Below are 14,297 nucleotides of genomic sequence, written 5' to 3' on the forward strand. Positions count from 1 at the left end.
CCCAGCGTTCCTCTGCATGTGATGATTTAATGAAACAACGTGTAAGAGCATCTAGCATCTTCATTAGGTGTTGGTTTGCCAGGGCTGTCATAACAAAACACCGCAGACTGGGGACTAAGCAACAGAAATGTGTTTCCTCACAGTTCCGGAGCACGGAAGCCCAAGGTGAAGGTGTCGGCAGGGCTGGGCTTTCCTGAGGCCTCCCTCCTTGGATTGCAGATGGCAGCCTTCTTGCTGTGTCCTCACGTGGCCTTGTCTCATGTTCACACATCCCTGGTCTCTCTTCTTCTTCTTATAAGGACACTGATCCTGCTGACTTAGGGCCCCATCCTTATTACCTCACTTAAACGCAATTATCTCTTTATAGGCCCTATTGCCAAATTTTGTCATATTGGGAGTTAGGGCTTCAACATAGAATTTGGAGAGGGGTGGGCACAATTCAGTCAATTTTAGCATTTAATAAATATTGGTTGAATATAAATAGTAAAACGTCAACGATGAGCTAAGAATGACCCATCTTCTCCTCCTATAGGAGTTGCGTCTCTTTTTAGATCTCACAGGTAAAGAAAAGACTTAAACTATGCCCTGGAAAACCTTAGCAGGGCGTCTGCCCTCCCTGCCTGAGGCCCACCTGCAGACGGTCCGGGAAGGATGGCGGGCCACCCAAATGCAGGATCACTGTGGTGGTTGCTTGTTTCCTTTACTGCCGTGACTGCCTGTCATGGTGGTGATTTCAGTACCAGCTAAAATTTCTCTGTAACTCGTGCCTGCCCTTAGGGGTGCTGTGTATACTGATGGACTGTTAAGTCTATCGGGGGTGTATGATTACCTACGTTTTGTGCTTTTTAATTCTTTATGCCTGGAAGCTGTAGAGCATGGAGGTTAAGAGTTCAGTCTCCAAAGCCAGAATGCCTGGATCTGAACCTCAGCTCCACAGCTATATTGTCATTGGCAGGAGCCACAGCTATTTTCATATCATGTTACAGTTGTTGCAGAAGTTAAAGCCTGCTGTCCAAAGGCCACCAGGAATGCAGTCATCATCCAGATGTCTAGGCTTATTTAAAACATCAAAGGAGAGCACATCCCAGAGAAACCATGGACGTCTGAGTGAGAACCAATTAGGATGGGACTGCAGTAGGATCAGGCTCGTTGTGAGTGATTCTAGGAAGTTGAAGGAAGTTGAGGGTGACAGTTTTGGATGGGTCCTGCCAATACTATGGGGTCATTCAGTGTTTGGATATCTAGATCATTTTTATCTAGAGGACAGGAGTGATAAAGCAAGGCTGAATTCAAGTGGTAAAGAAGCCCTTAGTCATTTGTGTTCATGGTAAGAGGAGAGTGTTTAGCCATCATTGTGTTTCTAGTGTGTCTTTGTCTTATTCAAAAGACTGTCACACAGTGAACTTGACTGATGATCATGTACATTCTTTGAGCACTCTCTATTTCAACTGGGATCACTACAGCCCAGTTGCTTTCAGGCCTGTTTTCTCATAACTATCTCAAAACAGCCTTCTAATCACTCCTTAGATATTATAACAGTTATTAAACAGGCAGTTATTTAAGACATGAGTATATTGTGATAATCATTTCATGATGTATGTAAGTCAAATCATTAAGCTGTGCACCTTAAACTTATACGGCACTGTATGGCAATTATGTCTGAATAAAACTAGAAGGAAAAACAGACATGAGTAGAGAAGCACATATGTTACCATATCACACATTTTGTGAGATGTGTACACATATATTCTCATGAGAGGTGTATTTCAATATGATTGTAGGTTTTTTGTAATTCAATGTATACTTTATTTTATGAACTTAAAAACATTATTCTGAGAAAAAAATCCATAGGTTTCACCCAACTGTCAAAGAAATTCACAGAATCCGGAAGTGTAAGGACATCTGATAGCCCAGCTCTCTCATCCCACAGATCAGGAAACAGACTTCAAGAAGACAAGTGGCTTTCCTGAGATTTTACAAAAAGTCAGCATCAAAGCAGGGATCAAGATCCAGTTTTTCTCCCTCCTTGGAGGCAGTAAGAAAGAGAGAAAAGAGTGAAAAGGGCATGGACTTTGGAGACAGACAGACCAGCATTTGTTGGAATAATAATACTGTCTTAGCTCGGGTGCCCTTCAAAATAAAACATGTGGCGAAATGTCCTCTCAGCATTTTCCTGAGGGGTCCAACCCCAGGGCAGCGAGAGCGAGGAGGAAAGGAGAGTGAGACAGGGATGGAACGTACGCAAATATAAGGAGGCAGAATATTGAGTTTTCTGCGAGAAAAAGCAGACAGCTATTCAATCATGAGGATGCCGAACAGCAGCACAGAATCAAAGTCACAGTGAGAGTAAAGACTAATTGAGGAGACACTGAATCTCAAGTCAGTGGCCGGGAACTCACTGTCTTCACACCCTCAGGTTAAGAGAACATAGACAAAGCAAGAACATACTCCTGGGTTAACAAGACACAAGTTGATGGTGGCAGCAAGATTCTCCTTGCATCTGAGGAAACTTGGAAAGATGCATAAATTGGACCTAATATGAATCTCTCTCATGCCATAATTGTGAGGATTAGAAACAAAGCACTGAACTGAGAAGCAAATTCCAGAATTTGGCCACATACACCTCCTGTGAGCTCTTTGCATCACCCCAGAGAAGCTTCCCTAATGACCTTTTTTCAAGAAACTCACAACATGACAGTCTTTTACTAAGTGGTCCTAAGGCTGGGCTGCACATTGGAATCAGCTGGAAAATCTTCAAAAAAAGAATGACTGGATCCCACCCTGGTGATTCTGGCTCAGTTGGTTTGGGGCACAGCCTAGGTATTGGCAGATCCTGGAGGAGGGTTTGAGTCATGATGGCAAATGCTTAATTGGCAAACTGAAGACCTGCAGCTCTTCAGTGGGTCTTAATTTTATTCTGTAGTTCAACTTGAGACATTCCTTGGATTCCTTTTGCTTGAAGATCCCACTGTAATTGCACCTTCTCTGTGGCCGAGGACAAAAGTGCCCTGTCATTCTTTGCATTCCCTTCCCATCTCCAAATCTATGTCCACGGGCCCTAGGGATTGGTCAAGAGGACCTCAGAAAGCAATTTCTTCTTCTACCAATCTCATGGCAGGCAATGCACACAACACTGTTTTGTTCTCCGTCTCTGCTGTCCATCTGCACCTATGGACGTCCCACCTGCTAACTGAGATCCTGTTCTGGGCATGTCCATGGGAGTAAGTCTAAACTAAAGTATTAGAGGCCATTGCTAATTGAAGATCGCACAGGAATGAAAGAGACAAATCTCCAAAATTACTCAGCACTAAAACAGAGGTAAGGATACCCAGACTCCCAAGATTTCAGACTTCAGGGGGAGGGGCTGTGTCGCTTGGACCATGAGCTGTCTTCTACAACATCCTTACAGATACCCAATGCCAAAGCATTTGATCTCTGTAAGTTAGATTAACCCCGAATTTTTAAAAAACACAGCTCTTGGATAAAATGAGGGCCAGCAGAGGTCCTGATGCAGTTCACCAGGTGATAGTGACGCAGAAATCAGCAAAGCTGCATATTGTGATGAGAAACACTCAAGGCATTGCTATTCTGCACACAAATGCGGAAGGGGGTCGTCATTCAGGAGGTGTGTAGAGAGTGGCCTTATTGGTATTCAAAAGGCACCTTCTCATTTGAAAAGTCAAGAAAATCAATATACTGTCTTGAGGCATTCAGAGGCTCAAGCACAATAGAGAATGAGCCTCGCCCCCCACCCCCGTGCCAGATCCACAGATCAAAATCAAAGCTCTGGCCCTGCTTTGAGAGTAGAGACTTGGAAAAGCCACAAGGCAAGAGCTTGCTTGGCCTTTTCCCCAGAGAGATAGAAGGTTATGGTTATTTCAGAGAATGAGTGAAAGCATCAAAGTTTGAAAATAAACATTTGAACTTTAGAATAGTTACCTAAAGTCAATGGAAGCTTTTGAAAAAGGCCATCATTTGATTGTGTGTGTTGTTAACAGTGCCTGCTGCATCCAAGATCAGCACTACATAATTTCTCTTTAAACTTGACTTTGAAATAACATTAAAACCTGATGTAAAAACAGAAGAAGAGAGGTCTACTGGCATCACACAGTTCTCCCCACAATCCATTTTCTTAGTTTACTGTTACGACATGGGAAGCATATGAAAAATTTATCACCCTTAATTTTTGTCGTAAGTCGAGATAAAGCACTTACAGAGTACCTAAGATGCTCAGGTGACTGTGGTTAAGTGTTGTGATTTATACACAGTTTTACTATTTTAATATTCAATTCAGTTTAATCTGTGAACGCAGCCTTGTGCCAGACCCTTGGGTGCCCAGCTGTCCCAATGCCTGGGACTATCCTGGTTTGGGCACTGGAAGTCCTGCATTCTGAGAAATCGCTCTCAGACAAACTGGGAGAGTTGGTCACCCTACTGGGCACTGAGGAAATTGACAAAAAAAAAAACAGTTTATGAACTTAAAGAGTTTACAACTTAATTGGATAAAAAAAGAAATCCATACATTACACTGACAGATACCAATCCAAGAAAGAGTGTGATTAATATAAGCTAACTCTATGATTAGCATGGAATAATACTGAAAAGGGTGCTGTGGAAATGCCTGTGAAAACAAGAGCTTCCAAAGAGGAAGAGGTGGGCTAGCTTTGAAGTTCTTAGAGTCTTCAAGTGTTGGGTCGAATATTTGTTGAGGGCCAAGTATCGTGCTGAGTGGTGCACAGAATGTCAAACAAGGCACACCTCTGCCTGGACACTTGGTTTCTTCTAGTCTTTGAACCACTAATCCTCCCATTTTCATGAGCAAATCACTTAAACTCCTGAATCTTGGTTTTTGTATCTATGAAATTGGTATTGTAATATTACCTTCCTTGTCTACCCCCTAGGGATGTTGGGAGACTCATAGGAGATGAGTGGTGTATATAGGAGCATTTTGAAAACTATAGAATGCAGTACAAATAGAAGAGGGAAGGTAATGTTATTGTTACACTTGCTGATGGACAGTAAACCCACGATGTGCCTTCAATGGTCAACAACTTTGTTGGTCAACACAGCAGCCATTAGTGGTTATTCAAATTTAAATCTAAGTTAATTAAAGTTCAATACAAATTTAAAAATTAGTCCCTGAGTCATCCTAGCCACGTTTCAAGTGCTTAATATCTATATCTGGCTAGAGGCTACTGTACTGGACAATGCAGAGAATATTTCCGTTACTGTCGAAAGTTCTGTTGGACAGAGCTGGTCTAGAAACAAACGATTGAAATTTTATATCTTGAATATGGTGATACTGTATCTCTGAGATGGGCCATTTCTGTATAATAGCAGGAAGCTAATGATGACCCCAAGCTGACTGGCCATCAGGTGGTTGTCACTGCTGTTCATCAAACATTCGAGTTGTCTCTGGGTACGTGTCAGCATTACTCTTCCTAGAGCCCGTGGGGTTGATTGGTAACCATGACCAATTCTGGGCAATAAGCTGTGAGCACAAGTGATGTGTGTCACTGCCAGGCTGATCATTTAATTATTGATGGAGAATGATCCAGGGCTCTCTCTCTCTCTCGGCTTTTCCATAGTTACTAGAAACTTCTCAGATAATGGCTCTTGATCAGCCTGGGTCCTAGAGGGAAATCAGATACGCAGAGGCAGCGTTCAGTTCACAGCTGACCCTTGATGGACACATAGAAGGAGTAAGAAATCAATCTTTGTGTGTATAAGACACTGAAATTTAAGGGCTGTTTGTTATCTTGGCGTAGCCTAGCCTATCCTGACTGATACATTAATCTCAAGGTAAGAACAAAAAGAGATATGATGGGCTAGGTCTCTGATCCTAGTTATTCCTTAGCCTGGGCCAACCCCTAAAACACACCACACACATACCACACACACACTCAGCCCCGCCTGCCCACAAATGCATGCAAGCTGTGCTGTCTTCCTTGCCAAGAGAAGATTCAAAGCCATGTGTAACCCATTTACCAGTGCCTGATTTGAGAAACAGAGTTTAATGTTCTCATTTTCTTTTGTGAGGCTCTGGATATTACCAATTCATGAGGACTAGAGTCGATAGCCTGTTTACCAGGATGTCCCTCTCGTCCTGTCTCTGCAACTGTCAAATGGAAGAAGCAAGAATGACAGGCATCTCAAATGCCCCCATGAGACAATTTCCCCTCCTAAAAGGGAGTGTGGGATGTGTTGGGTTAATGACAGAAAGTACATCATTTTTTGAAGACTGGGAGGAAATATATTGGTACATATTATTCATGTTCTGCTGCCTGTTCCCAAAGCAAAGATTCCATTTTAAGATGCCAGGCAGCAATTTGGCTTCTGAAACACATTGCATATTATACTAAAGAGGTGCCATTGGGAAAACTCAGTGAAGAAACTGCAGAAATCTTATCTTTCTATGCAAATATATTAAAGGATCCCCGTGGACAAGGATACAATCCTCTACCTGATGCTTTATATTCCTGTCCGTCAACACTGCTCAGCCCAGTGTCTACCCACTTCCCCCAACCCACCTCCTCCTTCCCCCTAATTCTGTAAAGCCTGGAGCCTGTTGGCAAGATTCTTTGCTGTCATAGCTATGGAGTTTCTGCAAGAAAAAGGAAGGTGCCTACTTGGAGTGCTCTCTGCCAAGTACTTCCATCACATTAGCTTCTTATCCTTCACAAGAACCTGGAAAAGTAGCTAATGTGATCTCCATTTTTCACATCAGGACACCAAGGCCTAGAGACATTGCCTAGCATGTTTGTAGCAGATTCACCGCTCACACACACTCGTTTACCTCCAGGCCAGAGGCTTCTTACAACAAGCACCTGTTACCTTTTGCCTGGTTTTCTCTGGCTGCAGCTGCAAACTCAGCCCATACACAGAGAACAGAAAGGCTGGAGTGTTAACACTGCTGGGAGCAGTCCCCACCCCCCGTTGGATAGGTGTCAGTGGATAAATACCCCCGGCTTCCTCTCCTCCTGTGTGGGGTGTTGCTGAGGCATGCTCTGCACCCCCTCCCAGCGTCCCCCGGTGGGAATGAGATGCAGTTGCCCACAGTAGTCAATTTCTCATGAATGCATCTCGCACCTTCCCTTCATGCCTCCCTTCTGCTCTCCTATACCAATGCTTCCAAGAGTCACTTCCCAAGCAAACTACTGGCCCTCAAGACTTCTTTCTCTGAGTCTGTTTTACAAAGAGCCCAGTGTCAATGTTCAAACCCATATAAATAACAAATGTTAGAGCCAAGGTGCAAACTTGTCTGACTCTATCTTTTCTACATCAGGGTAGGGAGAGAATTTTTCAAATGGTCCCTTGTCTCCACGCCAGGCCATTGTGGTGGACACTGAACTGGCCACAGAGATGGAAGAAGATTGGAGCAGGGAGTCACTGTCCTCACCATTGACCCCTCTGCTCCCCAGGACCCTGACGTGATCTTTCCAAAGACAGCAGCCTCACAGAAAATCTACCCCAGAAAGACTTCCTGGCCCTTGAGCATCTGAGAAAGTGAGAACCACACAGACAGATGCCCTTCCTGAGAATTCAAGAAGAGTTTGGAGGGAAGGCTTCTGGAAATTTGAAACATGACTCATTTATAAACAGCTAGAGTAAACAGGAAGAAGGAGTTCTACTTTGCTCTTACCAGTTTCATCACAGTTACAGCACGGTCAGCAATGCCATCAGCAGTGGCATCTCCATGTGCCCACTCTGGCCGTGGGCCATGAACCCAATTGCCTATGCTTGGAAACTCCCTGCAAGGATGAAGCTCCCCTGTCTATCAATCACGGCAGGCCATTCAGGAAGGAAGCATTACCCAAACTACTGAACAATGATGACCTTTCACTCTGGCTTTTATCGTGGGCGCCTCGGCCAATTTAATCTGACAAGTTGACTCCCATTCAGATGTTACCATCTAGGCCAAGTTGAGAAAGTCACTGCTGTGACTGTGTTCACCAACAGTGGGACATACCAGATGATCAGAGTCAAGAATCAGGCCACTAGAGCCGGAAGCATTGTCTGGCACAGCCTGGGCCATAGTGGGCACTTCAGAAGTACACACAGGAAACTGAGTCACGGTTTTCCTTTGAGTCTGATAAGATACCTGAACTAAGGTCAAGTGATCTGGTGTTTTACAAAAGAGGGATGAAAGGAAGAGGGGATAAGAGGAGCTGGAAGAATGCCGGTTCACAGATGTCTTCTGCCTCGGTGTCCCTACAGCTACCCTTTTTCCTTCCTATTAAATAATGGCTTAGGGGATGGGGGGTGTAGCTCAGTGGTAGAGCGCATGTTCCCAGGTTCAATCCCCAGTGCCTCCATTAACAACAACAACAACAAAGTGGCTTAAAAGTGACTTCATACTAAAAAATGGCTTGTGCTACTTTAAAAATCATTTAAGTAGATCTTAAAAGTTTTCATCACTAGGAAAGAAATTGTAGCAATGGAAGGTGGTAGATGTTAACTAGACTTATGGTGGTGATCATTTCACAGTCTATACAAATACCAAGTCATTATGTTGTACACCAGAAAGTAATATAATGTTATGTGTCAACTATATCTAAAATTTTTTAAATGGCTTGTGAAAAATGGTGATCATTTCACAGTCTATACAAATACCAAGTCATTATGTTGTACACCAGAAAGTAATATAATGTTATGTGTCAACTATATCTAAAATTTTTTAAATGGCTTGTGAAAAATGCAATTTCAAGAGGCTCCCTTGGGCCAGAGATGGGACAATCTGAGCACTAATAAAGATGATAGCTGCAAATGATTAAAACTTAACAAATATGTTTAAATATGTGAGTTCACAATCACTTAAAAGTTAATTGGAAACCATGGAGGGATGGAAGTGAACCAACTGAAAATGGGTAAATAAAGGGAATGAGTCAGTAAAAAAGTATGAAAAAGGCCTGTGCCCTATCTATGTCCTGTGCCCAGTAAATAATAGACAGAAACCTCAGTTAAACCTAACTGGGTGACCAGAAGGGGGAGCTCTCACGCCCTGTGATGACAACAGCAGAGCCCAACAGGAAGAAGAAAGACTCCTCTTCTTTCCTGGCAAGGACTCAGCCAATGAAAAGCTGTGGATTCCTTGTTTACCACAGGAACTTCCTTGTCCTCTCTACAAAAGCGCTATCCTTCCCTTGTCGTGTGGGACTTGCAGGCAGCTCACCATGGTTGCAGACTCTGAGTTGTGATTCTCTGCTAATCCTGAGTAAATCCCTCATTGCTGGAGAAACGCCGGGGCATCCATTTGTTTCAGGTCAGCAGCCCCACACATGCACTACCAGAGGTCCAGGTCCTGGCCGTTACCTCTGGGGGGTGTTGGGAAGGTGTTCTTTCTACTGGTGTTCCTCCCCGCCGTATGCTTCTCCTTTGCCCCTGCTGCCTACTGCACCCAGCTCCTGCTGGCCCCTACAGCTGCCACCTTCCTTCCGCGTGTCCTCAGCCCATGTCCAACACAGCTGGCTTCCTTCTTCCCAGACACACCTCTGTCACAAGCGAGTTCCATTTGGAAGACTTTAATTTGATTCTTGGGAAAATGGTGGCAGAAGGAAGCACAGAAAACGCATTAAAATTGAATAATAGACATCTCCATTTTGAACTACGTTGACCACATTCACTCCTTGGGAAATTCCTTCCATTTTTGGTAGAGTCCCGCTGCCCACAGGTGGGTGAACACACGCCCATCCATGTAGACTAGGTCTCCCTTTCTTTTACTGCCTTTCGAATAGCCTTCAAAACCCCTCTCCCAGTTACCAGAGGCCCCGACCAGAATCTTCAGAATCTCTTAAGTTTTTTTTTTAAGGCAAACAAGTTAACCCTTCCTTGATTAAATCTCTCCCCATCAAGACTATGCCTTGGAGAACTTTGATGTATGTGTAATCGAATGTGCCCATTTAAATGGCTTTTTTTTAAACAAAAGAGACATTCCCCACTAATTAGAATTCTGACTTCTTGTGGGTCTGTCTGACTCAAACTCCAGTCAGATTTCTTTTTTCAATCTTCTTTTTGTAATGAAAAGTCTCTAAAATTTTTTAAGGCTTGATTTCAAAGATTTGTTGGCACTATTAATCAAAGATGCATTAAGTATACATTTCGAAGAAACTCTATTCATCAGCCTGCCAATTATTTTTTATTTTTTGTGGTCTTTTTCCCCCACAGGCACCAGCCATCAGTTACCTTTCATCCGAAGTACAGGCCTCTCAGCCTTGTTCATTGTAATATTAGTCTATGACCTTCGAAAACAGACTGTTGCTTTGTTTGGGAAAAAAATCTAATTACAGTAGTTAAATGAACTGGAATTAATTAAGTTGTGGATACTTGACATTTATAGTTAATTAGTCATATCTATCATAAAAAGAAAAATTGGGCTTTTTATCTCTGTTTTATCAACCGTACTGAAAATCCATAGCATTTCCAGAAGCACTGGAGACGGATGGGGACGGGGGTGGTGAGTACCGAGGCTAACAGCCTGCTTGACCCAGAAAAAAACAGAGGACACTACTGAATTATGGCTAGAAATTTCTCAACTGGAGGGAGTCCTCTGGAAAAGAATTATGGGCTTCCTCATAGCCAGATAGGGACTTTGGAGAGAACCAAATTTGGGGGCATCTGCACTGAAAACTTGCTGAATCAAGGAAAGGGGAGCTTTCCTCAGAGCTTATCTGTGAGCCTGCTTTCCTCAACAGTCTCACACTTTTGTTCCATCCCTGTGTGTCCAAGATGAGTGACATCGGCCACCGCCACCCAGGAGATGAGGTTCTCAGAGCCCACGTGAGGCTTGCGGCTGGTGCACGAAGTCCGTGAGCCTCAGCCTTCCGACTCCACTCCCTGGGAGAGGGGCAGGCATAATCCACATGGAGCCGAGCTGAGCGTGCCGTCATGTGTGTATTCATAGACATGGAAAGGAACATGAAGAGACGAGGGACTTATTTTCCTGACCCTATAGATAAGCTTTAAGCCGCCTTCCAGGAGGGTTGGGGCATTTCATGTTTCCATCAGCAAGGTATGAGGCCTTCTGCTTCTCCCCAGAGTTATACTGATGTTACAGCTTTTTTCCCCCACAATTTTTCGAACTGATGGAGGTAAAGCAATGCTTCACTGTTAGGTTAAGTTGCATTTCCCTGATGACTAGTGAATTGCGTATCTTTTCCCGTGTGTCTTGACCATTTGGCACCATCCAGTAGAGTCGAAGTTGTTTATTCTTGGTGTATCACTTCCACTCCCGGAGATACAAAAATCCTAAGGAATAATACCATCATAGGTAAGGACCTACACTTACGACAGCATTGTTCGTAGCTGAAAACTGAACACTGGTCTGTCAATGTCCATTAACAAAGACCTGGCTGGGTAAATTATGACACATCTATACCATGAAATAGTATGCAGGCATCAAAGGAGAACAAATTATGGTGTGTACGGATTTCTGCATAGTGTCATTGAATGAGTAAAGTAAGAAGCAGAAATTAGGTACAATAACATCATTCCACTGGGGACTGTAGCCCCATCCTTGAACCCAGGAAAGAGACTCCCTTGCCCCGGCCTTCTACTGTAGTGGCCTTGCTCTGGCCCTTTTCCAGAGTGGGTGTGTGCAGGGCTTAGGGAATGTGCCCACCCAGAGACCGCATACATCCATTCAGACCTTGGGACCCTCTGCACAACCTCTCTCCTTGGCCTTTCCTCTCAAGCATGGCCATGCTAAACAAGTTATGCACCCTTAGGCCCAAAGGGTGGCTTTTTGCGGAGGATATGAATGGGGCTTAAACTTGTAGGCTCAGGTGTCCACATATAGGTACAAGGTCCCATGCTGTGCAGGATGGAGTCAGGGGGAAGGAGACTAGGAGGCCAACCATAGGCTAAGAGCCACCATTTGTATTCTTGCCATGGTCCTACAAATATGAAAGGCAGTTCACCCATAGACATGGTGCCTTGGACCAACAACCAGAACACCCTGAACGAGTAGGGCTGGGAAGTTATTGAATGCTGCCACCCAGGAGGTGTCCAGTCCTGTCCACAGGTATGGCTCTCTTCCTGTTCAGTCTTCAGGCAGAAGAGATTGCCGCCAGTGGAGGGTCTTCTAGAACATCGCATCCTGAAAGGATGTGGACCCCAGATGCCAGCTGTCCCTCCGAGAGAAAGCAGACATGGAGCTGTCAGCATCTGCAGAGTTAGTCCTTCCTGGAGCCACAGGCACAATCCCAGCACAACACAAAGAGGGTGCTCCCAGGCAGACCAGACCTGTGAGACCAGGAAAATGCATGAGAAAGTCCAGCTTAGCCCCGGAGCATGTCCCTTCCCCACCCTGGTTAAAGACTGGAGCTGCATATCAGAACCCCTATAGCATCGTTCTGTTCAGTGACATGTATCTTTACCCAATGCAAGGCACAGATTTCTCTTCTCAGACTACACATCCATGTGCTGATGAACTTCTGTACGTATGTTTATACACGGATACCTGGATGAGGTGGATCCTGTATGAAGATAAGAGTCAAGATGTTGACCAAGAAAATCTAGACAAAGAACATCCCTCCCAGACTCAATTTTAATGACATCTTTTTCTCTCTGGCTTTATTGTGCTTCCCATAAAAACCTACTAACGTTTCACAGAAAAAAGATGTCCCTCGGTATCTTCAGACAAATGCTTCAGACGTTTATTGGTGCTTACAGGTGTTGAAAGTATTTTAAATGATTACATAATCATGACATATTTTAGCTGGAGTGAAGCTTAGTTCAATAATGTTTGAAAGTTTGTTTTTAAAACACTTGACTCAAAGCAGAAACAAAACGGATCAAATCTGAGCTGATCTACCTGAGTTAGAGCTGCGGATTTAGCTCCCCACCCTGGATCCCCCTGCCCCATCCACCATGGGAACTTCCGGAATGAGAGGAGAGCAGGGGTCATCACTAAATCTTGACTCCTTTGAGCTAAGTCTGAATACCGCTAATCAAGTTCCTCCTTCTCATTTTAGACAGAGAAGTAGAGTTCTTAAGAGGTCAACCCTTGGAAGGAAGTAAATATGTGTTATTGTTCAAAGTACATAAAATGTTAGGATTTAAATAAAATAATAGCAATGGGCCAGCACTTTGTGAGTACCCTAAGCAAGGCTCTGGGTTAGCTGAGCATCTTACCTGTGTTACCTTGTGGAACACTCTCAACAGCCCCAAGAGACGGATACTAATATTATCCCCACTTTCAGATGAGGGAACGGAGGCTTCAAGGTCCAGCAAGTGGAAGCCTGAGTCAGATCTCCGGACCCCGCTGCCGGAATCTTCATCTCTGCTCTCTACAGCCAGCTTTCTCAGTTGTGTTACCACTGACGCTTGGAGCCGGACTATTCTTCGGTTCAGAGAGCCGCCCTGTGCATGGCAGGGTGTTTCCCAGCATCCCTGGCCTCTCTACTTGCCAGATGCCACTACCACCCTGTCAGTCATGGTGACCAAAGCTGTCTCCAGACGTTACCAGAAGTTCCCTGGGAAGCAGAATCGCCCCTAGTTGGGAAACACTGGCCAACAGATAGACTAAATCTTCATAAAATGATCTGATGGAGTATGATCTTCACATGGCTGCCCGAATGGATCCACAGCAGGGACCAGCTAAACGCCTGATACAGGGCTCCACGCAACAGTTACCTTGGGGAATCGTTGATGACAGAAGTCTGTCCTGTGGGCTCAAAGCAACAGGTGTATGTACTGAATATTCCCCCTTCGGGCTCTCCATAGGTGCTGACTCAAGTGTCTTACCCATAATAATTTCTTTGGGCAAAATTACATCCAAGAGGGGGCAGTTTCAGGTGTGGGAAGCCTGGAGACGATTCAATGTGGGGTCCACTTTAAAAGAAAGAAATAAAAACTTTAATGAACACAGACTTTGATACAGAGCCATGGAAGTCCTCGTGTAAGTAGGAGCCCCTAAGCATAAGTTTTATTGCTGTGTGGTGGATCCACCTCTGTGCACAAAGGCAGGGTCTTAGATTTCCTCATGCTTTTCTTAAACACAGGAAGACCCGACTCTGTTGAATGTAGCTACTGCACATTCTTCCCCACTCAGGCAGCATAACTGTGTTCTCTTTTATGATGGCCTTCCTATATCAGGGTGATGGAAGCGTCCTCGTCGCAGCAAGATTTATGTGATCCTGTCGCAAAATGCGCCATCCAAATTATGGAAGGGATTTGTCTTGCTTAGGAGCAACTTAGCACAGCCGGTGGAAAGTAAAACGGAGTAAATACTTGAAAAAGTGAGTTCCGTTTCGCTGACGGAAATCATACCGCGGGTCTGAAGCAGCCAACTTTCTGAC

This window comes from Vicugna pacos, chromosome 19 (genome assembly GCF_048564905.1).
Source record: "Vicugna pacos chromosome 19, VicPac4, whole genome shotgun sequence".
Lineage (NCBI taxonomy): Eukaryota > Metazoa > Chordata > Mammalia > Artiodactyla > Camelidae > Vicugna > Vicugna pacos.